The sequence below is a fragment of the Oreochromis aureus genome, linkage group 3 (assembly GCF_013358895.1).
Source record: "Oreochromis aureus strain Israel breed Guangdong linkage group 3, ZZ_aureus, whole genome shotgun sequence".
Classification (NCBI taxonomy): Eukaryota; Metazoa; Chordata; class Actinopteri; order Cichliformes; family Cichlidae; genus Oreochromis; species Oreochromis aureus.
The window spans coordinates 127,016,401-127,040,992 of NC_052944.1; the positions used below are offsets into that span (position 1 = coordinate 127,016,401).

Sequence of the window (24,592 nt, forward strand, 5' to 3'; positions counted from 1 at the left end):
GCGACACACACACACACACACACACACACACACACTATAAACCTACACTGGAGTGTTTTATTTTTATGTTATGCATTTAACTCATATATTTGATGTAGTTAGGCCAAGTATTATTCACATTAATATCATAATTATCTTTTATAAACTATGCTATTTGCTGTACTAATGTGTGACCTTTGACCATGTTGTGACCTATTGTCAGAGGGTAAAGCAAAGGGTTAACCTAGGGTGTCACTTTGGACCGGGCGCTCAGCCAGTGCCAGGTGTGAACTCTGGCCGGCATTTGACCCTGCACCTGCTGCTCCTGGGTGCGTGGGAAAGTTACTCAGCAGCAGGAGGTGGGACTACTGGTACCTTTAAAGGGGGCCGGGACAGCCCTCTGGGCTTTTTTTCTGCTGTCTGTCCGTGGGGTCGGTCCCTACCTGCACGCGCTTACTGCGAACACCCTAGGGGAGCTTTGCTTTTCCTTCTGTTTTGCTGAGCTACACTGTTCAATAAAACAGCTGGCATAGAACTTTGTTCCTCTCCTGTAATTTTTGTGTTTTTGACTTTAATTGGAATTGGGAAGCTGAGATCCACCTATTGCTAATCTGAAGAATTACTCTCCATTGTGGCAACTACACAGGTCCATTGTGAAACAGTTTGTCTCCCTGCTCAGAAACAGCGGTGGATAAACAGTCCTTTAAGGGGTGTATGGATATAGCTTCCTGTAGAGGGGCGAGTGAAGATCGTGACTCAGCCATTAACTGAGCTACTGACTGAGTCATGGACAGAAATATGGGTTGCAGTGATGCTAGTGGTGATGGTAGCTGAGTGACTGACTGAAATGGTGGCTGAACAGGTAATAGCGCTCTTGGGGAGGCTAATGGCTGTGCTACAAACTGGGGAGCTAACGGCTGAACAAAAAACTGAGCTGGAGAGTGGCAATAAAGTCCCGGCTCGGATGGAGTGGCAGAGGCACAGTCTTTTGGTTTAGCAGAAGGTTTATAGGCACCCACTTGGGACGGGTCCGTTACCACGAAGGTAGGTTCATCCCACTCTGAATAGCCCCAGAAAACAAAGTCCCGGAATCTGGGGAAGCCAAAGTATCCCGCTCACTTGCCGCATCTGGCTGCTCGAAAGTGAATGCAGACGGGGGATGAAGTCCAAGATCCAAAAGGAGAAATTCCTGCTCCCACGGATATAGCGAGCCCAGAAGCCATGGGAGACCGGTCACCAGACGCTGTAGCCGCCTCTCTATAGCGCGCTGGGATTTGTCATCCTGGCTTTCCAGCCACAGGTCGATGAGCTCCTATGTGGCATCGATGAGATTCTCCGGTAGCTCCTTAGACGACCCGAAACACTGCCCAGATTTCATTTTAGACATAAGTATAAATGTGCATCACACGGAATTATTGAGCAGCTGAAACAGCTGACAGTTTTCATGTTTCATAAAAATAAAAAAATAAAAAAAAGTGAGAGACAACATATGCAGTGCTATACACACGTTTCTAAGAATATTAACTAACCAACCAATTACTAACCAAGCTGTTACCAACATCCTGCACCACATTCTTGTTCACAATGTGCCTGACAAAGACAAGACTAGTTTCAAATGATTAAAGCTGTTGTTATTTATTATATAGCAACATCCATTATGGTACCTCAATACAATCATTTTATGGTTATAATGGCATTAGCAATATTGAGCCAACACTTCAGCTTATATGGCCGAAACATTTTCAAATGATGAGCTTCCAACAATGAATGAAACTGATATTCACTGTGAAGCTTTGAGTGGAAAAAGACAGAAAAACAACATGTGGATCCTGGAATAATGGGAGCTTCCATCTTTAAAGGACTGAAGAGGAAGAAGTTTACAAGGAATAATTTAGAACAGTTTCAAACATCAACTGATTGAATCTGAAAAACTTGTTTCTGAGTGAAAGAGACAGACATGTACAGACTGAACTATCTGTTCAACAGTCAGTGTTTCTCTAACAAGAGGACACTCTTTACACTCCACTCAGCACAGGGACACTGAGGAAGCAGAACTGATTCTAAATCCAGGATAAAGAGTTTCAGTGAATGTGGTGTTGAAGGTGTGGAGGTGGATCAGAGTGTCAGAGGAGACTCTGTAGAAGGACAGAGTGCCAGCAGGACAGTCCACATACACTGCTACTCTGTTAGAGACAGAGGAGGAGAAGGAGGAGGAGGAGGGGATGGATGTGTATCTTTTATTGTGCCTGACAGAACGAGGACCATTATTAGTGCAGTACAGACACCAGGACTGATCATTCCGTCCAAACACACAGTCATCACTGTCTCCTTTCCTTCCGATTCCTCTGGAACTCACTGATACATGAATGTTTCCTCTCCACTCGACCTCCCAGTAACAGCGACCAGTCAGACCATTTCTACACAGCAGCTGATAAAAAAATCAAATCTGTCTGGATGATCAGGATATGACTGAACATCCTCCACATGTTTGACCTTCCTGTTGTTGTCAGACAGTTGAAGGTTTGTGTGTACTGTGTTTGTGTCAATTGTGAGTTGACAGGAATCTGATGGAAAGAACAAACACAATCCAGCTGCAGTTATTGATCGATCATCTGTTCATTGATTGACACTTTGATGATGACTCCTGACATCAGAGATGTGAATGAGTGATGTGACAGTTTGAAGATGGTTGAATGTGTACTGCTTTGTTTTCATGAATCACATTAAAACACACTTACACTTCCTCAGACCTGGTCTCAACCATCGGACTCCTGCAGGCTCCACCCTGAAAGGAGGAGGTGAGTCAGACCAGCACAGTCTCTTTCAGCATGCACACATGGACATTGCATGGCTCACATACACATACTGTTAGACACTGATAAAGGAACAGTTCCATCAACCCAAAAGTGGATAAAACTGCTGATGATTTGGACTGATCCTGGATCTGTCAGTACACCACAGTATTAAAGGAAATATGACTGATTCAAACTGTGACCTTCATTATCTTTATATTCCTCCTCTGTTTAGCTGGAAAGGACACCTCCTGCCTTTGCTGCCAGCTGTTTTCTCCTTTTTGTGTCAGTGTGGTTACTGTACATGACCTCTGACTTCTGAGTGAATGCAGTGTTGTTTTCATGTGTTTTAATGCCACCTGAAACCTGTTTATGTTGTGACTTAACTGCAGATTTCTCCACATGCATAAAGGGAAATTTCTGCCTCTGTCACACAAACAGTGGACCATATATTTGTATTTGAATATTTCATGTTAAAACTATTAAGGTACTATTATCACTCACTCACAAGCACGGTGTTACTCCAACAACAAGCCACGGCGGACTCCAGATCTGCTGGAGCAGAAAAGGAGGGCTTTCAGATCTGGAAACAGAGAGGAAATGAGGGAAGTCCAGAAGGAGCTATGGAGAGAGATAAGAAGGGGGAAAGGAAAGCTACAGGAGGAAGCTGGAGGAGCAGCTCCAGCAGAGGAACACCAGAGGTGTGTGGAGAGGACTGAACACCATCACTGGATGGAGCACTGTGAGCAGAAGGGGTCCAGAGTCTGGAGACCAGGTTTGGGCTAACAGATTGAACCAGTTTTTAACAGGTTTGATTCAGTAGCCTTTCCTCCCCATCCACCAGTTTTTCAACTGGTTTTTCCGCTCTTCACACCTCCTTCACACTTCTCTGCAACCCCCATAGCACCGGGACATCAAATACACCTCACCTGACCCCTTTTCCTTCAACGACTCTACTGCCTCCTCCTCCAAGCCAGTCATCAGGAGCCATCCACCCACACCCTACTCCTCTCCATTACAACTGACCAGGTGCGAAGTCAGCTGAGGAAGATGAAAACCAGGAAGGCCACGGGTCTGGATGGAATCAGCTCCAGACTTTTGAGGGACTGTGCAGATCAACTCTGTGAGGTTATCACATACATCTTTAACCTCAGTCTCTGTGGAAGACCTCCTGCTTGGTGCCAGTCTGAAAGACAACGCACCCCAAGGAGCCAAACCAGTGACCCATTGCCCTGACTTCACATCTGATGAAGACCATGGAGAGGATCATACTACATCACCTTCGCCCCTAGTCGGAAGAGATCTAGACCCGCTGCAGTTTGCCTACCAGCCGGACATCGGGGTGGATGATGCTGTCACCTACCTGCTGCATCGGGCCTTCTCTCATCTGGAGAGCACCAAGTGCACTGTGAGAGTCAAGTTTTTTGATTTCTCCAGTGCCTTCAATACAATTCAACCCTCAGTGCTAAGGAAGAAGATGCAGGAAGCGGGAGTAGACCATCAGCTGTCCTTGTGGATTATTGACTACCTCACCAGGAGATCCCAGTATATGAGGCTTTGGGACTGTTTATCTGAGGTGGTAGTCTGTAGCACGGGGCCCCACAAGGAACAGTACTCGCCCTTTCTTCTTCACCTTGTACACCGTGGACTTCAGTTATACCACTGACATTTGCCATCTCCAGAAGTTCTCAGACAACACTGCCATTGTGGGTTGGGTGTCGGAGTGAAACGAACTGGAATACAGGGGGTCATCAAGGACTTAGTCAGCTGGTGCAAACAGAACCATCTTTGCATCAATGCCAGCAAGATGAAGGAGCGGGTGATTGACTTCAGCAAGAAGCCACCCCCAGGGTTTGGACACTGAAAGGGTGGAGGAGTACAAATACCTGGGTCTCAATAACAAACTGGACTGGTCCACAAACAGAAATGCACTTTACAAAAAGGGTCTAAGTCGTCTCCACCTGCTATGGCAGCTAAGATCCTTTGGGGTTAACAGGACACCCTAAGGACATTTTATGACACTGTGGTCGTGACTGCTATTTTCTATGCTGTGGTCTGCTGGAGTAGTGGAATGGCAGAGAGGGACAGGGGAAACTCAACAAACTGGTCGGGAGGGCCAGCTCTGTCCTGGTGCTGAAGTCAATCGAGCAGGTTGGGGAGGAGAGAATGTTGTCTAAGCTAACATCCATCATGGACAACACCTCCCACCCCTGCATGAGACTGTACAAGCACTGAGCAGCTCATTCAGCAGTAGACTTTACACCCACATTGTTGGAAGGAGCGCTACCTCAGGTCATTCTTACCAGCAGTTGTCAGACTATATAATGCGGGTTAACAGTCTTTTGGTCATCTTACTCACCACTTGTTAGTTTACTGTACATTTTATACATATCTCAATACAACTTTTTCAATTTTTCTGTACATATTCTGTACTTTGTTACCTGTATATACCTGTATATACAAACTTTGTTTGCTTATGTTTATAGAATCACCCTGTGTCTTCCTTTTATATTTTATTTTCCCTTGCTGTAAGAGCTTTGTAACACCGAAATTTCTCATCCGTGGGATAATAAAGGTTTATTCTATTCTATTCTATTCTATTCTATTCTATTCCACTCCATCCTTCTAATCAGACTTTCCCATCTAGGTATCTCCGACACAGCTCTCACTTGATTCCAATCATATCTCCTTGACCGCTCCCAATTTATTCAACTGAAATCATTCTGCTCTCTTTTCCCAGTCACTACTGGTGTACCTCAAGATTCAGTCTTAGGCCCTCTTCTCTTTATAATATACATCCTTCCTCTTGGTACCATTTTCCACAAATTTGATCTTCATTTTCACTGTTTTGCTGATGACACCCAGTTATATCTCTCCTGCAGGCCTGATTCCTCCTCCCAACTTCTTTCCTTACAGAATCTGAATTAAAATCCTGGTTCAGCTCTAATTTTCTCAAGCTTATTCAGGATAAACCTGAAATCCTCCTTATTGACACTAAATCCAACCTACTGAAGGCAAACCATTTCTCACTCACTATTGAAAACTCCAGTCTTCCCTTCACCTCAGGTTTAGAGACTTGGTGTCATCCTAGACTGTTCACTATCCTATAAATCTCACATCAGTAATCTCACCTGTTTTGCCTATTTCCATCTATGCAACATTAAAAGATTACATCCTGCTCTTTCCACCCAGTCTACGTCCATTCTTGTCCCTAGTCTCATTACCTCCGTATTGAATATTGTAATTCTCTCTTGCATGGTCTCCGCAAAAATCCTCCATAAGCTTCAAGTGGCTCAAAACTCTGTTGTCCGCATTATTACCAGAACCCCTGCTACCAGAACATCACTCCTGTTCTTCAGGAACTTCACTGGCTCCCTGTGAAATTCCACATAGTGTACAAACTTCTTCTGCTCACCTTCAAGGCCCTTCATAACCTTGCTCCTCCTTACCTTTCTGATCTGTTAAGCACCATCTCTTCTGCCCACTCAATTTGATCCTCTTCTTCTATCCTGCTTGCTGTGCTTTCTTTTCGCTTCACCACCATGGGAAGCAGAGCTTTCAGCTGCTCTGCTCCCAGACTGTGGCACTCTCTACCCACAGATATAACAAACATTGGTTCCCACCCCAGTTTAAAATCCTATTCAAAACCCCTTTATTCAAATTTTCATATTCACTGTGAACCTACTGTTTGTTTATTTTATCTTGTGCTTTTTTTTTTTCCTTTTTCTGTGTTGTCATTGTTCTATTATGCATTTTATTCTATTGTTAAGTGTCCTTGGGTGTCTTGAAAGGCGCTTTAAATAAAATGTATTATTATCATTATAATATGTCCTAGACCTGCCTCTGTACGGAGATTAACCTGATCGTAATTAGGTTGAAAGGAAGAGGAATTTCCTTTAAATGACTGCACGATTAAACATAGAGATATCTGTCCAAATGTTGAATAAATGATGAGACAGTTCCTGCAATTGGCCTCCTTGGAGACCCCGACATTAAAATCTATTTTATTATTTAGCTAGACTAGTGTTTCTGTTCTTGAACTGTCCCTGCATTCATGTCATCTGCATCTGCATGAAATAAACATGAAGTGAGTGAAGGACACAGGAAATGTTTACAGCTCTTCCTCATTCATCAGTCATTCTCTCCATACCTGAGAGTGCCCAGTCTCCAGCTTGGATCCTTCAGTCCAGCCATCAGCAGTTTCATTCCTGAGTCGCCTGGATGATTGTAGCTCAGGTCCAGCTCTCTGAGATGTGAAGAGTTGGAGCTCAGCACTGAGGCCAGAGAAGTACAGCCTTCCTCGGTGATCAGACAGCCTGACACACTGCAGACAAACAATTTATCTGAATTCAATTCAGTAATAGCTTTATAAAGCAACACGTTGTAACAAAGTTGTGCAGCAGTAGACTACAACAGTGATTCTCAACTGTGGTACGCTGCGTACCACTAGTGGCATGCAGGCTCTCTCTGGTGGTACACGGAAATCTCAAATTTTTAAAGACTGTATACCTCCGTCTTTGCATTGTGGAGGTATGCAAAGACGACACGAGAGTTCCAGAGGCTCTTCTGGGAACCAGAGTCAACCAGAAAACATCTCCCCAAGAGTGAGTCCTCTATGAAGAGTAGAGTCCTTATCGCCCGTGGTCGCGGCCACTACAGAGTGTTAGCGGGCTCATTTCGCTGGGCCTTAAAACTGCAAAGACGGCACGGCGCCGTCACGCTGATGGTAAAAACACAGCCCTTTTCCGTGGTGCCGCTGTGTCGCAATCCCAGCCATCATCGATGAGTCGTAGGCCCCCGCGAGAATCGGTGGGGGGCGCAGGAGATGCCGTTGGTGAGTCAGAAACTATTGCCTGGATAGTGCGATCCGCTTCTTCTGCGAGTGAGCGGTAATCCTTTGTGCTGCGTGGTGGCTGGCTACACAGCTATGGTTAGCATAAGATAAACACAGTGAAGCTGGAGGATGAATCCTAACTTTTTTCCACTCAATCAAAGTTAATGTGAGGGTTCCCGATGATTAGGGACAAATGTAATCACATGGCAGGACGCTGTGAACAGACCAAAATTCAGTGAAGAGAACAACTGAGATAATCCATCCACAATACGAGGTTAGTCATTAATATACTGCTGCATGGACTGGGCTGTAGTTACATCGTAGTGATGATAAAAACCGAGAGAGGCCGACAGTGATCACTAACTTTTTTTTTTTGCTTGTTCAGATTAAACAAAACAAAATACAAAGCATTAAAACATGTTAAAAACACAATGGCTTTAATAAACCTTCATAATAATAATAATAATAAACCTTATTAAAACCTTAATAAACCACTGCTCTACAATATTACAGAGAACACAATCTGGCATTTCCTTAGTATCTTAGCAGTACTTGGCTACAGTTGGAAAAAGAAACTCCCTTTTCACAAAATCTCCAAGCAACACAAGAGAGTGTGTTGCTTGGGCTATATGGTATCATGAGGTCTTCAACATATGATGGAATGCAAATAAGCAGGATATTGTTTATGAGAATAATAATTGAGACTTTAAATCTCAATTCATCAGGGTGCATATGAAGAGAAGCTAATGAGGGATAAATGTGCTCTATCTAGTCCCTATAAGCACTTCCAGAACTATCTGAAGTCTGCATGAATCACGTATCAGTCCTGCATTTTAGAACAGCCTGATAATACTGAATTCGAATAATCCAGCCTAGAAGTAACAAGTGTATGACTCAGCTTTTAACCCCAGTCTGATGAAGGTGGTTCTCAATTTGTCAATACTGATCACAGGAGAGAAGGCAGTGTTAACTTTTATCTTTGTTCATATTAGAGGATATAACATGATCTGATATGAAAACCTTTACAGAGAGCAATTCAAATAATCATTTAGCCATTTATTCAGTAATTTAATACAGATTCTAAATAATACTGAGTTGAAAAGAGTGAATACTGACCTCAAAGATTCCAGTGTACAATGTGGGCTCTCCATTCCAGCAGATAGAAGTGTCACCCTGAATTATGCAGTTCATTGTTACTCAAGTCCAGCTGTCTCAGACTAGAGGATTGGGAACTGAGAGCTGAGTACAGCATTTCACAGCTTTCTCTGAGAGATTACAGACACTAAGTCTAGAAATAAAGAAGTCAAACACACAAAAAGCTGAACTTAAAGTGTATTGATGGTGCACTGACGAGTTACTAGGTCTGGCAATATTTAAAGTTGTTTTTAGGAATGGCTGGAATTGCTATTCATTTATTTTAAACACATTAATCAATCAATTTGCTATAATTTAGAAATAATGAAAATACTAAGCCATAACAACAAATTGATAAAGCTTACATTTATTAACTGAAAGTTGTAATTGGTTAATTAAGTTATTTCATGAAAAATAAATATGATTGGTCTGACCTTAAAGTTTTCAGTGTACAATGTGGACTCTGCAGTGCACTAGACAGAAGCTTCACTCCTGAATCTTGTAGGTTGTTGTTACTCAGGTCCAGCTCTTTCAGACTTGAGATCTGCGAACTGAGAACTGGGGACAGAGCTTCACAACTTATCACTGAGAGATAACAGCTACTAAGTCTAGAAAAAAAGGAAACACACACACACACACACACACACACAAACATAGAAAAGCTGAATTTGAAGTATGTTGATGGTGCAAGGATGACTTTCTAGATGTGGCAATATTTAATGTTCCAACACTGCCTAAAATTGGTGTTTCCTTATTTTAAACACATCACAAATTTGGCAATTTACTGTGATTTAGAAAGAATGAACAATACTAAGATACAACAACAAAAGACGAAGCTGACATTTATTAGCTAAAAGCTTAAATTGGTTAATTATGTAATTTCATGAAAAATAAATATCTGTTAATCTCACCCTAGTGTTTCCAATGTACAACTCGGACTCTCCAGTGCAGCAGACAAAAGCTTCACTCCTGAATCTTGTAGGTTGTTGTTACTCAGGTCTAGCTCTCAAACTAGAAGACTGTGAGCTGAGAGCTAAGGACAGGGCTTTACAAGTTCTCTCTGATATGAAACAGCCACTAAGTCTGAAAAGCCCCCAAAACCCAAAGAAAACAAATAGATACACATATAAAAAGGTATTTGTGTACAAAACCAAAACACGTAATTTGTCTACATATAGAAAACTAATGTCACTGTGCGCAAAAATTCATAGTTCCTGAAATAACTTAAATTTTAAGCTGAGAACACAGGAAAGTTTCAAATTGCACAGTAAATCACAATTATAGCTCTAAATGAAAACCAGTAAGGAGCTGGTTATAGGAGTTGGCTGTACAACTCTCTGGACCTGAGAATGCGGCAATGGAGAGGTATATCACTGAGTCGCTGGAGGCTGGCTTAATTTGCCCATCTTCCTCACCTTTGGCAAATGGGTTTTTCTTTGTGGGAAAGAAAGACTGGTCACTCTGGCCCTGTACTGACTATTGAGGCCACATTGATACCAATGCAAATAAACAAATATCCAATGCCAGTAATCACATCTGCTTTTGAACCTCTGCAGGAAGCTGTCATTTTCACTAAACTGGACCTTCACTTGGTGCGTATATGTCAGGGAGATAAGTGGAAAACTGCCTTCAACACTCCTCAAGGACATTGTGAATACCTGGTAATGCCATTTAGTCTAACTAATGCACCAGCAGTGTTTCAGGCCTTGATTAATGATGTGTTACGGGACATTTTGAATTATTTTGTTTTCACTATCCAGTGATCCAGTACTGTCCGGCAACTGTTGGATGTATGCTGTGGGGCTGGGGTTTTCATGCATTTTTTAAAAAATAATTCCTTTTGAAGCATGGTTGAATAGCAATGTCTGACTTTCATTGGTTAACATTCATAGAATTTTTATTTATTATTACTTTTGTTATTTCTGTGACCATTGTGAGTTCTTGTTTTATTGACCGAAGGGTACCAACATTTTTTTTGCATGTGTGTATTGTCATTAGAAGACTGTCTCATATAAAGACTATCACTTCTATAACCGACGTCCTGTCCATTTTCTTGGCCAAGAGAATTTGCTACATTTTTGGTGCCAAAACCTGGGAGAAATGAGCAAAAAGGATCCACATGGAGGTGCAGCCAAAGCTGTTAGAGTGGCAGAGGATGAGCATCAGAGGGAAATGGAATGGACAAAACAAAATGTGGAACAACAGTTATGTAAGTTACTTTGTAAGTGATTTATTGGCATCAACAGGTTTATTAAGAGTTTTAATTATGGATTTAATTTTCTGCCAAGAAAGAGCCTTTAAGACATATTGTCATTACAGACTGCATTTCCCCAGAATCCATCCTGAACATTTATGAACTAAAGAAAGTTTTTAACATCAATCAAAGATCTGAAATAAAGAAAAAAATAAAACAACAGTTGCAGTCAGTGAACTCACCTCAGATTCTCCAGTCGACAGTTTGGACTCTCCAGTCCAGCACACAGCAGCTTTACCGCTGAATCCTGCAGCTCGTTTCCACTGATGTCCAGTTCTGTCAGATGGGAGGATTGGACTTCAGAGCTGAGGCCACAACTTCACAGTGAGTCTGTGAGAGTCGACACTGAATCAGTCTGTGGTTGGAAAAATATCAAATGCGTTATTATGAAAGAAAAAATCTGCATTATAAACAGAGTGAATGATGACAAAACAGTGACATCATAATCTGATGAACATCTGGTCTTCTCGGTTTTCTATCGCCCATTTGCTGGGAGTAAGGGCACCCTCCGTTTGCAAGGTGCGCCTGCTGCTTTCGGGCGCAGGGAGGAGAGGGCGGGGTGGCGGGGATTCTCTGGCTGGCTGGAGCAGCATCTAATAACCAACTCGCAAAATAAAACAAAATAAAACAAACCAACAAACACGAAAACACCAGACATTATAATACAGACTTATAATTTGCATCGATGTTTTTTCGAAATTCTATACGCGAAAAGTGAAAGCGAGAGCCCTCGGTGCGCCTGCTTGCTGCTGAAGTAAAAGTAAACTTTACTGTCATCTCCGCTACATACAGTCCAGTATATAGAGAGATGAGACGACGAGGCTCCAGTTACAACAGTGCAAGTAAACAAACAATAAATATAAAAAGAGTAAGAAAATAAATATACGCTTTTGGACTAGGCGTAAAGGGATCAATGACAATGTAAAATTTAAAATTTACAGTTTGATGATTTAAAGTCTCACACACAACTAAAAGAGGAGGGGGCGGCTGCTTCCAAATAGAGCACATTTCATTCATAATGTTGTAAATCCAAGCCCATTATGTATTCATGATTTGAATCCTGGGTTGTGCGAAATCCCAGAAATACACCTTAGACAAACTGAATCTGTGAACTAAGGTGTAGGTCTGTTAGGTTATGTTGTGGTGATCCTCGAGTTGGGGGATGGGTGTTCATACTGGAGTGCAAAATTAAAACCAATGGAAGATGGAGAAAAAAGTTGAAAGCCATCAGGTGCTCAATTTAGAAAAAAGAGAAAAGAGGAGGAGGAGAAATGCGCAAAAGATACAGGTAAGCAGATGTGTCATTGGATAATGGCAGGTCATCCTGAAACAATCAGAATCAGAATACTTTATTAATCCCTAAGGAAATTATGTGGGTTACAGTTGCTCCAAGAAGAAATGGTAAAAATAGTAACAGTAACAGACTAAACTCCAAAGAATACATTATGTTACAGATTTTACAGATTTTAATATTAATTAGTCATTGTCAATTGTTGATTTGTCCTGTTCTCATTGTATGACGGATTATGATGGCTGTTTGGTAGCCGTTTGCATACTATGTGTACTCTCTCTCTCTTTTCATATGTATGTGTGTGTGTGTTTCTCTGGTGAAATTCAGTATGGTTCCGACAACAGTTTTATGTTAATGTACAATCCTTAATATGTTTTATGTGTGTGTGGGGGGATAAAATCATATCTCTAACAGGAGCTTTTGTGTTAAGGTGGATTGGTCTTCTCTGTGGCCGCTCTGCCATGGGCCACTATTGTTTTCATTTTATCTCTTGCCACTGGGTGCAATCTTCCGAAAACACAACATTTCATTTCATTTAAATGCTGACCTCTCGTGTGGATCTCGCTTTTCTCAGAAACAAAAATCAGGTAAAAAAACAAAACAAAACAAAACAAAACAAAAAATCTGGTAATTCTTTGTTTTTACATTCATCAGGTCCCAATCAGCCCAAATAGCAAAGAGATATTGAAAATGCATGCCATGAAAGAGTTAGGGTCTTGGGAGGTTCATAGGGGTTGGCCAGGTCACTCTGTCACGCCTGCAACTGGTGTAGAATGCTGCTGGCACAGTTTTAATTGGTAAAAGAAAATTTGATCATATTACTCCAGTTCTGGCCTCCTTACACTGGCTTCCAAATGAATTTAGGATCCATTTTAAAATCCTTTTACTGGTTTTAAATCCTTGCAGCACCTGTATATTTGTCCGATCTGCTGAAGCCCTAGGTCTCCCTCGTTCACTCTGGTCAGCTGAGTAGCTGTTGCTCTCAGTCCCTAAATCACCGTTGAAACTTAGAGGAGACAGAACGTTCTCTATTGTGGCTCAAGCTTTGGAATGATCTTCCTGTTCACATTAGGCAATCTACATAAGTGCTGGTTACTTATTTTTATTCACTGGCATTTGACTCAGTGGGTAACTGACACTTTTACTTATATTCTATTGTTATTATTATTGTTACTTATTATATCATATTTATTATTCTTAATGTACCTCTTATATTTCTGTTGTTCAGCACTTTAAAAACAACACGTGGCTGACCAAAGTGCTATATAAATAAACTATGCTATGCTATGGGGCACTGACACTCACTAATCCCTGTCCTCCTTCCTTCTGCTTAGTATATAGTCTCAGGGTGCTGGACTTTGGGTGAAACCCTCCATGCATGGTCAGGAGCTTCCTCGTCTTAATGTCAGTGGATTCTATCTCTTCCTTTGACCAGCTTGTTCTTATGATTAAGCTGACTCTTCAGGACTTGCCTTACCCTCTGCAGGTATTAACTAAAGTTCTTCCAACTACTGTAGCCAGTCTTCCCAAAAAGAGTAATCTGACTTAGTGGTATACAAAGTTTTATATGACAACGTGCATCTATTTGATTGGTTAAAAGTGATGGGCAGGAAATATAAGATAAGATAAGATAAGATAAGATAAGATAAGATAAGATAAGATAAGGTATAATAACATTTATTAGACACCTTAATCTATCCATGAAGCCAGATAACACACACTAATTAGTTAAACTGCAGGAATGTCTTAAAGACATAAAGACCTGGATGGCCGCTAACTTTCTGCTTCTTAATTCAGATCAAACTGAGGTTATTTTACTCGGCCCTGAAAATCTTAGAAATATGGTATCTAAGCAGATTCTTACAATGGATGGCATTACCTTGGCCTCCAGTAACACTGTGAGGAACCTTGGAGTCATTTTTGACCAGGATATGTTCTTCAATGCACATATTAAACAAATATGTGAGACTGCTTTCTTCCATTTGGACAACATCTCTAAAGTTAGAAATATCCTGTCTCAGAGTGATGCTGAAAAGCTGGTTCATGCATTTATTATTTCCAGGCTGGACTACTGTAATTCATTATTATCAAGAAGTCCTAAAAACTCCCTGAAAAGCCTTCAATTAATCCAAAATGCTGCAGCAAGAGTCCTGACAGGGACTAGAAAGAGAGAGCAGATTTCTCCTGTTTTGGCTTCCTTCATTGGCTTCCTGTTAAATCCAGAATTGAATTCAAAATCCTGCTCCTCACATACAAGGTCTTAAATTATCACTAGTTCCTACAAATTAATAAACATGCGTGAGAACAAAAGGACATCAAAATTAAGTGATATAAACCCATAAAAGATTATAATAATAAATTAATTAATAATTGAATATAATATTAACAGCTAATTTAATTTTGAAAAACAATCTGAAATCTGTTATTTTCCTTGATTTTATTTTCAGACTTTTTAATAACCTACAGAAACCCTGGTGTATTTCTGAATAACAAATCTACTGCTCTATGCTGATGATGTTGAATAATCAAGTGTGACTTACAGAAGAATATGAAGAGATAATTCTTCACTCACCGAGCCTTTCTGCAGTTCCTCACACCTGGAATCAGTCTCAGTCGTCCCCGCTCTGATGTGTTGTACTTCTGCAGGTCCAACTCATCCAGAACCTCCTCTGACATCTGCAGCATGAAGGCCAGAGCTGAGCACTGGATCTCAGAGAGTTCCTCTGATCTGTTCTCTGACTTCAGGAACTCTTGGATCTCCTGAAATAATGAGAGGTCGTTCATCTCCATCAAACAGTGGAAGATGTTGATGCTTCTGTCAGGAGAGATTTTATCACTGTTCATCTCCTTCAGGTTGCTGATGACTCTCTGGATGGTTTCAGGACTGATCTTTGTCTGACCCAGCAGACCTCCTAAGAGTCTCTGGTTGGACTCCAGACAGAGGCCATGAAGGAAGCGAACAAACAGGTCCAGGTGGCCAATTTTACTCTGGAGGGATTTCTCCATGATTGTCTTTATGAAACCATTCAGAACAGACTCATTGTAGTCTTTCCCCAAGAACTCTTGCACCACCTCAGTGTTCCTGTTGGTGAAGCAGCGGAACATGTAGACTGCAGCCAGAAACTCCTGAATGCTCAGATGAACAAAGCAGTAAACTGGTTTCTGGAAGATCACACACTCTCTTTTGAAGATCTCTGTACAAACTCCTGAGTACACCGAGGCCTCTGTCACATCCAGACCACACTGCTCCAGGTCTTCTTGGTAGAACATGATGTTTCCTTTCTCCAGATGTTCAAACGCCAGCCTCCCCAGCTTCAGAAGAACTTCCCTGTCAGCCTTTGTCAGCTCCTGTGGACTCGTCTCACGTCCCTCATGGAACTTGTTCTTCTTCCTCTTTGTCTGAACCAGCAGGAAGTGTGAGTACATGTCAGTCAGGGTCTTGGGCAGCTCTCCTCTCTGCTCTGTAGTCAACATGTGCTCCAGAACTGTAGCAGTGATCCAGCAGAAGACTGGGATACTACACATGATGTGGAGGCTCCTGGATGTCTTCATGTGGGAGATGATTCTGCTGGACAGCTCTTCATCACTGAATCTCCTCCTGAAGTACTCCTCCTTCTGGGCGTCAGTGAAGCCTCGTACTTCTGTTAGCCTGTCAACACATGTAGGAGGGATCTGATTGGCTGCTGCAGGTCGGGAAGTTATCCAGACGAGAGCCGAGGGAAGCAGATTCCCTGGATGAGGTTTGTCAGCAGCTGGCTGACTGATGACTTCTGTGTGACATCAGACAGCAGCTTCCTGTTGGTGAAATCCAATGAAAGTCTGCTTTCATCCAGGCCGTCAAAGATGAACAAAAGCTGAGAGACAGCCAGCTTCTCTGCTGTGACCTTCTGTAATGTTGGATGGAAAACATGGAGCAGCTCCAGAAGACTGTACTGCTCATCTCTGATCAGGTTCAGCTCCCTGAATGAAAGCAGAACCACCACACTGACATGTTGGTTCTCCAAGCCCTCTGCCCAGTCCAGAGTGAACTTCTGCAATGAGAAGGTTTTTCCAACACCAGCCACGCCGTTGGTCAGAACCACTCTGATGGGTCTCTGTTGGTCAGGGAAGGCTTTAAAGATGTCCTGGCACCTGATTGGAGCGTCATGGAGGGCGTCCATCTTGGAAGCTGTCTCCAGCTGCCTCACCTCATGTTGGGTATGAACCTCTTCACTCTGTCCCTCTGTGATGTAGAGCTCAGTGTAGATCCTGTTGAGGAGGGTTCTACTTCCTGTTTCATCACTTCCTTCAGTCACACGTTCACATCTCCTCCTCAGACTGATCTTATGTTCATCTAAAACCTCCTGCAGACCAACATCTGCTGAAAGAAAGAGAAAGAAAACTCTTCAATGTCTGAACAACAACAAGAAGTCCAGTTTTCAGAAATGAGTCCATCAGCAGACAGATGTTCAGTCTTACTTTGTACACAGCTGCTCTGACTGGCTGTCTGCTGTCCAGCTCTGGTTCTGGATCTTTCTCCACACTTGGGACAGGACGAGTCTCCTGATGAAGCAGACTGGTCCCAGTATGAGGAGATGCACTGTCTGCAGAACCAGTGTCCACAGCTGGTAGAGACTGGATCCTTCAGGACGTCCTGACACAAAGCACAGCAGGACAGCTGCTCCTCCTCGCAAACACCACTCCTCTTCCTCTCTCTGTGAACACATTTCTTTATCACTAAAATCATTTACTGTTAGTGAAAAATATCCAGATTTGACCAAACTGCAGTTCCTCACAGTTCCTTTGATTTCATCAACACTAATGACCTGCTCTTCCTGTCTGCCTGTCTTATTAAACACTGAGCGATGAATACAAACTCAACACTTCCTGCAGAGACTTCACAATAAAAGCTTTCCATCAGAGAGAGACAGTTATGACTTTCACTGTTTTACAGCCACTGTGTGCAGCTGATCCTGGGTCAGTTCACTCTGAAGCAGCTTAGAAGTATCTGTTTAGAGCTCCGCTCTCACACAGATATTTCTGATTTTCTCTAGTTAAATAAACATGATGAAGATGAGCAGGTTTCTCTTCTAGTATAAAACTCTGTGTCTCTTTGGTTGGCTCATGATGGCTTTTCAGGTTGTGTTTATGTTTAGCTCTCTCCTCCCGCTAGCATTTTGCCTGCCTGGGTGGAGCTTGTAATGGGCTCTCGCTCTTATGATGATTACACCATGATTGTTGCTGATTCACCTGGGCTTACCGGTAACCATTTAACACTGTGGCATGGAGTAGTTCATCGCTGGGACAATGAACCTCCTGTGTTCCTGATCTCAGCTCCTTGCTAAGAAATCTCTCTCTAAACTCGCCAGTTGGGTTAAATTTGTGTATATATTTCCCCGGACCTGGTTACAGACCCTTCCCTGTGATTCCTGTGTGTGGCTGTGTGAGTGGAGAGCAGGACAAGAGTGGCTGAAGAGGAGTGAGTGTGGACTCCCTACCCTCTTTTCCCTGGAGCCCTGGACCCCCTCCCCAACTCATTGTACATATATATGACATGACAGGAGAACTGTGTTGTCAGCATATTTCATCAGCGAAATATGCTGACAACACAGTTCTCCCCTCGCAACACCACGGGCCCACTCTTCAGGAGTTTGCAGAGTGGTGTGACAGCTCCAAACTTGAACTGAACGTGAGCAAAACCAAAGAAATGGTGGTGAATTCTCCAGTAGGCAGAGGGATCTAGCTGCTTCAGTCACCACCACCATCCATGGGAAGCCAGTGGATGTAGTTGAGGAGTACTAATACCTGGGAACCATCTTTGACTGAAATTCTCTGCCAACACAGAGGAGATTCTCAGGAGGTGCCAGCAACGGCTATACCTCCTTAGGATCTCAACTCCTTTGGAGTCAGCACACCCATCATGATGACTTTTTACTACGCCTTCCTGGAAGGAAGCATCATGACCTTCTCCATCACCGGATCCACTCCCTCAGCCTCCAGAAGAGGAACAGACTGCATCACACTGCATCAGTGTGCTCTACGATAATTGGCCTGCCTGTCAGAACTCTGGCACAGGTTTTCAGCCAACAGGCCCTTAGACAAGCAGCCAAAATCATCAACGACCCCTCTCACATACTTCAGCCCGCATTTCAATGGCTCCCCTCTGGGCGACGCCTCCACTGGATTTCCTGCAGGACTGAGAGGAGGAGAGCCACCTTTGTCCCCAAAGCCACTCTGCTTTTTAACTCCAGCCAATAAGACCATTTCCCTCACCAGAAACATAGACTGCACTCTTCTTATACTACTGACACTTTATTGTTTTAGTCACTTACAGTTATTTATTTATTCATCTTTCAGTCACTTTAATTTTAAAACTGTGTAATTTCCAGTGTTGGGTAAGTTACTTTAAATTAGTAACTTAGTTACATTACTAGTTACTTCTCTAAAAAAGTAACTCAATTACTTCAAGTTACTCGTTACTTTCAAAGTAACAAGTTACTAGGGAAAGTAACTTTGGTTTTACTCAGAATTCTCTTGTTAATGTGTTGCTTCCGTAACTGGATACCCAGCAAGTTTGCCAGTCTTCTAGCTTGCTTACTTGCCACAAGTGCACTGTGCCACCTACCAATAGAAAGGAAAAAATAATGTGCACATTTCCACGAGAGAAATCCCACGCCTGTACCGTCGTTGACCGCCGCCATGATTCTAGCCTGCTTTTTACATCCAACACAAAAACTGCAGTCGTGGTGCTTTTGATTGTACTCAGAACTTGGAAATTCTGCCTTCTGAATAGGAAGATGTAGGTAACACCAGACTGCAGATGAGCTGCATACAGAGCTGGACTGGGACAAAAAAAATCGTCCTGGGCATTTTGACTAGAGACCGCCCACCATTATAGGAAAATCATAAAGCCTTTGAATGAAAACAAACACTGTTGTGACAGTGATGTACACTGTTCTGATGGTATATATGTATCAATCTATCAATCGTTTGTTGTAAGACTCAGATAATTATTTTTTTAAAAGCGAGACATTTTAAATGAGAATAACAAAGAAAAGTATTTCCTTGTGCCCCCCTTTGGTAAATGATAAATGGACTGGTTCTTATATAGCGCTTTTCTACTCTTCTGAGCACTCAAAGCGCTTTACACAACTTGTGCATTCACCCATTCACACCCATTTGCACAAGGACATTTTTCTAAGTGCTTTCTAAGTAACATTCACACACATTCATACTCCGATGGATGCATCGGAGAGTAATTTGGGGTTAGTATCTTGCCCAAGAATATTTGGCATGCAGACTGCAAACTTTCCCTGTTAATGCCCTACACGGACCCCTGACAACACTTTACTAGACCCGCCCCTGCACAGTTACCAGCTGTCAGCTACATAGAAAAGGATCCTGGTGTTATTTGTGTCTCAGAAACAGCTCATAACTTCCCTTCAACTCATTCATGTCACCTAAAAGGTAAACCTGTTTCTCCATCACCTGTTCAGCTCTGATGATTCAGTAAGGACATCTCCTGGTTTCATCTGCATGTTTCCCTCTCACCAGATAACCAAACCGATATCATGACCAGCAGCTTTACAGCTGTGGCTCCAGCAAACATCAGCTGATACTAGAAATTAATATTAAATAAATTCTAACAACAGCTGATCAAGCTTAAACGTGCTGCTGTTGTTTAGCGCGACATCCGCTGGTTTCCTCTTTCTGGCGCAAAGTGGGCGATAAATAAACAAGAGAGAAAAGCCGATCAGCTGATCATTGATCAGTTTCGTGATTGAAGTAGAAACAGGAGAGGAGAGAATGAGAGAAGAAGAGGCAGCTGTGCAGCTTCAGCTTTGTGTCTTTTTCATTGTAGCTGAAGTCCGGGACAAACTGTGTTCCTTTTCACCTCAATACGAAACGCGTAATATTTTCTCTGAATACGGGACGATTCTGTTTTTTAGGGGACAGTTGGCAACTCTAATAATTAACCGTATGAACAAAATAAAGTTCAACATCAGTAACATAGCACCCACCCAGCTGTATAAAAACTCCGTCATGCTAGCTAGTAGGCAGTACGAAAATGTCAGCATACCGAAAATAAACTGCACCTAAACTTGGTTTATATCTGACCCAGATAGACTGCAGGTCATAACTTCTTACCTGAAGTTCAGTTCACCTGACACGCGGACCGGCGGCCGCCTTGGGTCTCTGCTCTTGCCTCCCTTTTCCTTCATCCACCTGCTGGCTTCCACCACTTGCTAATGTTATTGAATCTGTGGAAGCTCCGCGATATCCACCACACGAAGTAACGAGTAACGAGCCTATCTAAATCCCAGTAACGAGTAACGCGTTCCTGGTTTTGGCATAATAACTAGTTACCGTGCTCGTTACCACAATAATAACGTAGTTACTGTAACGCGTTACTTAATAACGCGTTAGTCCCAACACTGGTAATTTGTGTATATACTGTATATTCTGTGTATTTATTATCTCACTCCTTTTGCCTGTTTATGCCCTGTCCTTATCTTCAACGTCATGCTGCCCTGTTGTATGTTAATTGTCCCTTGGGAATAAATAAAGTCTCTCTGATTCTGATATAGCACTGTGGTTCACCCCTTTCGTAAATAAACTGTCACCTTTTTGTTTGTCAGAACTCAGTCTGTCCTTGAGTTCCTATGTTAGCAATGACATTTTGTTGGGTTCCCTCTCTTCAGGTCCCTGTAAGTGTTTGATCGGCCCTTCTAAAACATTATATTTATTCTGCTTTGACTGTTTTGTCTGCTGAGGGTTATTGTTGCATCATCCACTTTTTCTTATCACTCAAATATCCCAATATTTCCTTTTAAAAAAGTTGTAGAGCTCTCCTGGCTTGCTTAGTCTTTGCTCTGTACTGCAGTACTTGCATTGGTTCCACTGGACAAGTCTGCATGTGAATCTACAATTGCGCTGACATTGTGGCACAAATACAGTAAACAAACACTACGAGCACCTTCTTTCATGTGCAGTGGCTTTCTTCTTATTCTTTTACTGAACACTGTATGAATATCTGAAGTCTCTCACTGCCAGCATCCTTCCAGCCCCACGACAACAAGGCCAACTCACATCTTCACAACACCTTTTCTTTGGAGAAACTGAGAAGCCAATAGGATTGTAGCTTAAACTTGCCCATAGTCCTGCTCATCACTGCTCACTCCTACCTGTGTTGGTGCTGAGTGGACAGTTATAGCCTGCTGCTAGCATGAATGCTAAATGAACTGCTGTGGATGATCAGCAGAAAAACATGTTGTGAATTTAACTGTTTGCTGTATTTAAAGTGTTTACAGTCTGCCTGTGTGGCTGTGATTTTCTCTGTTTATCTGTATTCAAAGTCCATTCAGGGCTCCAAGGAGTTTGGTGGGAGCACTGAGTGAAACATAAGAGCTGTGGTAAAATAACAAAAAGGGCCGTGTGAGAGCAACTAAAGTGATAAAAATACTGTTTGAAGAAAAATGATTTTCTCTCATTTCCTAATGCTGGGCATAAACTTGTAAGAGCAGTCTGGCGAGGCGGGAGCGGCTAGCTGGTCTTATGTTGCCGTCAGCAACATAAGACCATACAAGCCAGGTCTCCACGGGTCTACTCTGTCCGTACATACATGTGCGGGGATCGGTAGTCGCCGTCGCCAGTTGGTCACAACAGTAAGGTTTCTCTTTGAGAAAGAACATGAGCAGCATGAAATGGCTGCCGCTAACAACAACAACCCCTAGGAGACTCCCACAACTACTACAATAGTAGGGCAACCCCCCCTAGTGGTGCTATAACCCAAAAGGGTTGTTACATCACCCCCCCGGCAATTAGAAGGCTGTCCTCAGCCGGACCCAGGCAACCCTCCTCCCGCTACCCCTTTTCACTCTACAAAGCTACTTTAGGTAGTAAGCAGGCTGTGGAGGAATTGTTATACATATGTTATACGGATATGTTATATCCGAGGCCAGGTCGCAGGGGCAGCAGCCTAAGCAGACAAGCCCACACCTCCCTCTCCCCAGCCACCTCCTCTAGCTTATCCGGGGGAACACCAAGACGTTCCCAGGCCAGCCGAGAGATATAATCTCTCCAGTGTGTCCTGGGTCTGCCCCGGGGCCTCCTCCCAGTGGGACATGCCCAGAACACCTCGCCCAGGAGGCATCCTTGTCAGATGCCCGAACCACCTCAACTGGCTCCTTTTGATGTGGAGGAGCAGCGCCTCTACTCTGAGCCCCTCCCGGATCCGGATGGCTGAACTTCTCACCCTATCTCTAAGGGAGAGGCCAGCCACCCTTCGGAGGAAACGCATTATCCGCAATCTCGTTCTTTCAGTCACCACCCACAGCTTGTGGCCATAGGTGAGGGCAGGGACGTAGATCGACCGGTAAATTGAGAGCTTCGCTTTTACACTCAGTTCTCTCTTCACCACAACAGACCGGTGCAACGCCCGCATCACTGCAGCCGCAGCACCAATCCGTCTGTCGATCTCCGGCTCCCATCACTCGCGAACAAGACCCCGAGATACTTGAACTCCTCCACTTGGGGCAGGAACTCATCCCCGACCCGGAGTGGGCACTCCACCCTTTTCCGGCTGAGAACCATGGCCTCAGATTTGGAGGTGCTGATCCTCATTCCCGCTGCTTCACACTCGGCTGTGAACCATTCCAGTGCGAGCTGGAGGCCTTCACCCAATGAAGCCAACAGAACCACATTATCTGTGAAAAGTAAACATGAGGTTCTGCGGCCACCGAAGTGAAAGCCCTCCGTCACTTGGCTGCGCCTAGAAATCCTGTCCATGAAAATTATGAACAGAATCGGTGACAAAGGGCAGCCTGGTGGAGCCCACCAGGAACAAGTCTGACTTACTGCCGGCCCTGTGAACTATTTTAGCTTTAATAATTGTGCATTCAGGTATCCTGAACCCATCTTTGGACATTTATAAGTAATTATTTTAAAACTCAAAGATCAAAGACTCCTTATGTGGATGTTTGGAGAAGGAAAAGAGGGACAAAGTGGAGCGTTGAGCTAAGGCTTCATTTACTGGAAACCTACAGTTATGTTTTCTTACTTCTATTGTTTGCATGCTCACAGCTGAAATAAGGCTGCCTCCTTTGCTTCATCCTGTTGTGTTTGGGTCCAATCCTGCCTGCCACGCAGCGCTACAGAACAAAGTCTAATATTTTTTATCTTTTTAATGAATCTATTTATCCAGGAAAACAGAAAATATAAAGGAGCTCATCACAGGTCTCTGACCTCATTGGTCCAGGTTCAGCACTGAAGAGTGGAGATTTATCTTTGGACCAGTCACTCCTCACAGACGGACAGCTGGATCCTGTAGACTGTGACCTCTGACCTCTGCAGACACAAACATGTTTATTCAATGATAAATTCTCTGATAAAGTCATTGAAGCAGCTGTGATCACACAGACTGCAGATAATGCAGCCGTTTCCTGTCAGTAACAGTCCTCTTAGATTAGAGTTCAGCTTTTTACAGGAAAACAAATGTCCCTGAATGCAACAGTGAGAAACAGTCTGCCTCTGTGGCTGTGATAGCTGCTGTTAGGAGCGTTCATGCGTTTGCAGTTAGACGAGGAGATGTTACCATCATGGACATGTTAACAAATCCTGCAGCATCACGTGACACAAACAGATTGTGTTTCTGTCATCTACAAGCATTGGGAAGTTCATTAATAAAGGCGAGCTGGAGACGTGACATCCAGCTGTTAGACACATCTGGGCTCACACGACGAGCCTTTGTCTAATAAAGCAGCTGCTCTCTGAACACTTTTCTGAAAAGGAGCTGCACAAACCTTTGTTTGCTTTCTAGAGCAGCGTATCATCCTCTCAGAGCACAGCTGGCACGCTTGTTTCTGTTAGCTTAGCCACCAGGCTAAAGTCAAACTATCCACTGCTAGCAGCTGTTTCTATCATAGCTTAGGATCCAGATGTGTGATGTTTAAATTTACACCTGTGATTAAAATAAATAGGTAAAAACAACCAATTTTGTCCAAATGTGTCTGAAACGAGATAAACTGACAGTTACAGCCGAGCCTGTGTGTCCTTTGAGACACTGCTCTCCTACAGAGATGCATTTTAGAAACCAGGAAACATCAAAATCATTTAAATCAGACCCAAAGTGACATCAGTTCATCTTACTAACAGCTCACCTCTCTGCAGCACTAGGGATGGGCATTGATAAGATTTTAACGATTCTGATTCCATTTTCGATTCTGTTTAACGATTCGATTCTTTATCGATTCTCTTATCGATTCTTGTTTTTAAAAAGGAGAACACTAAGGTCGATTAGCTTAGAACTTTGTTTTATATCTTCTCTTTCA

General features: G+C 42.9%; 1 pseudogene; it reads right to left on the bottom strand.

Moving 5' to 3' along the window:
- LOC120435272 overlaps positions 1-24,592 on the bottom strand; it is a 116,804-nt pseudogene that overhangs the window by 86,758 nt on the left and 5,454 nt on the right.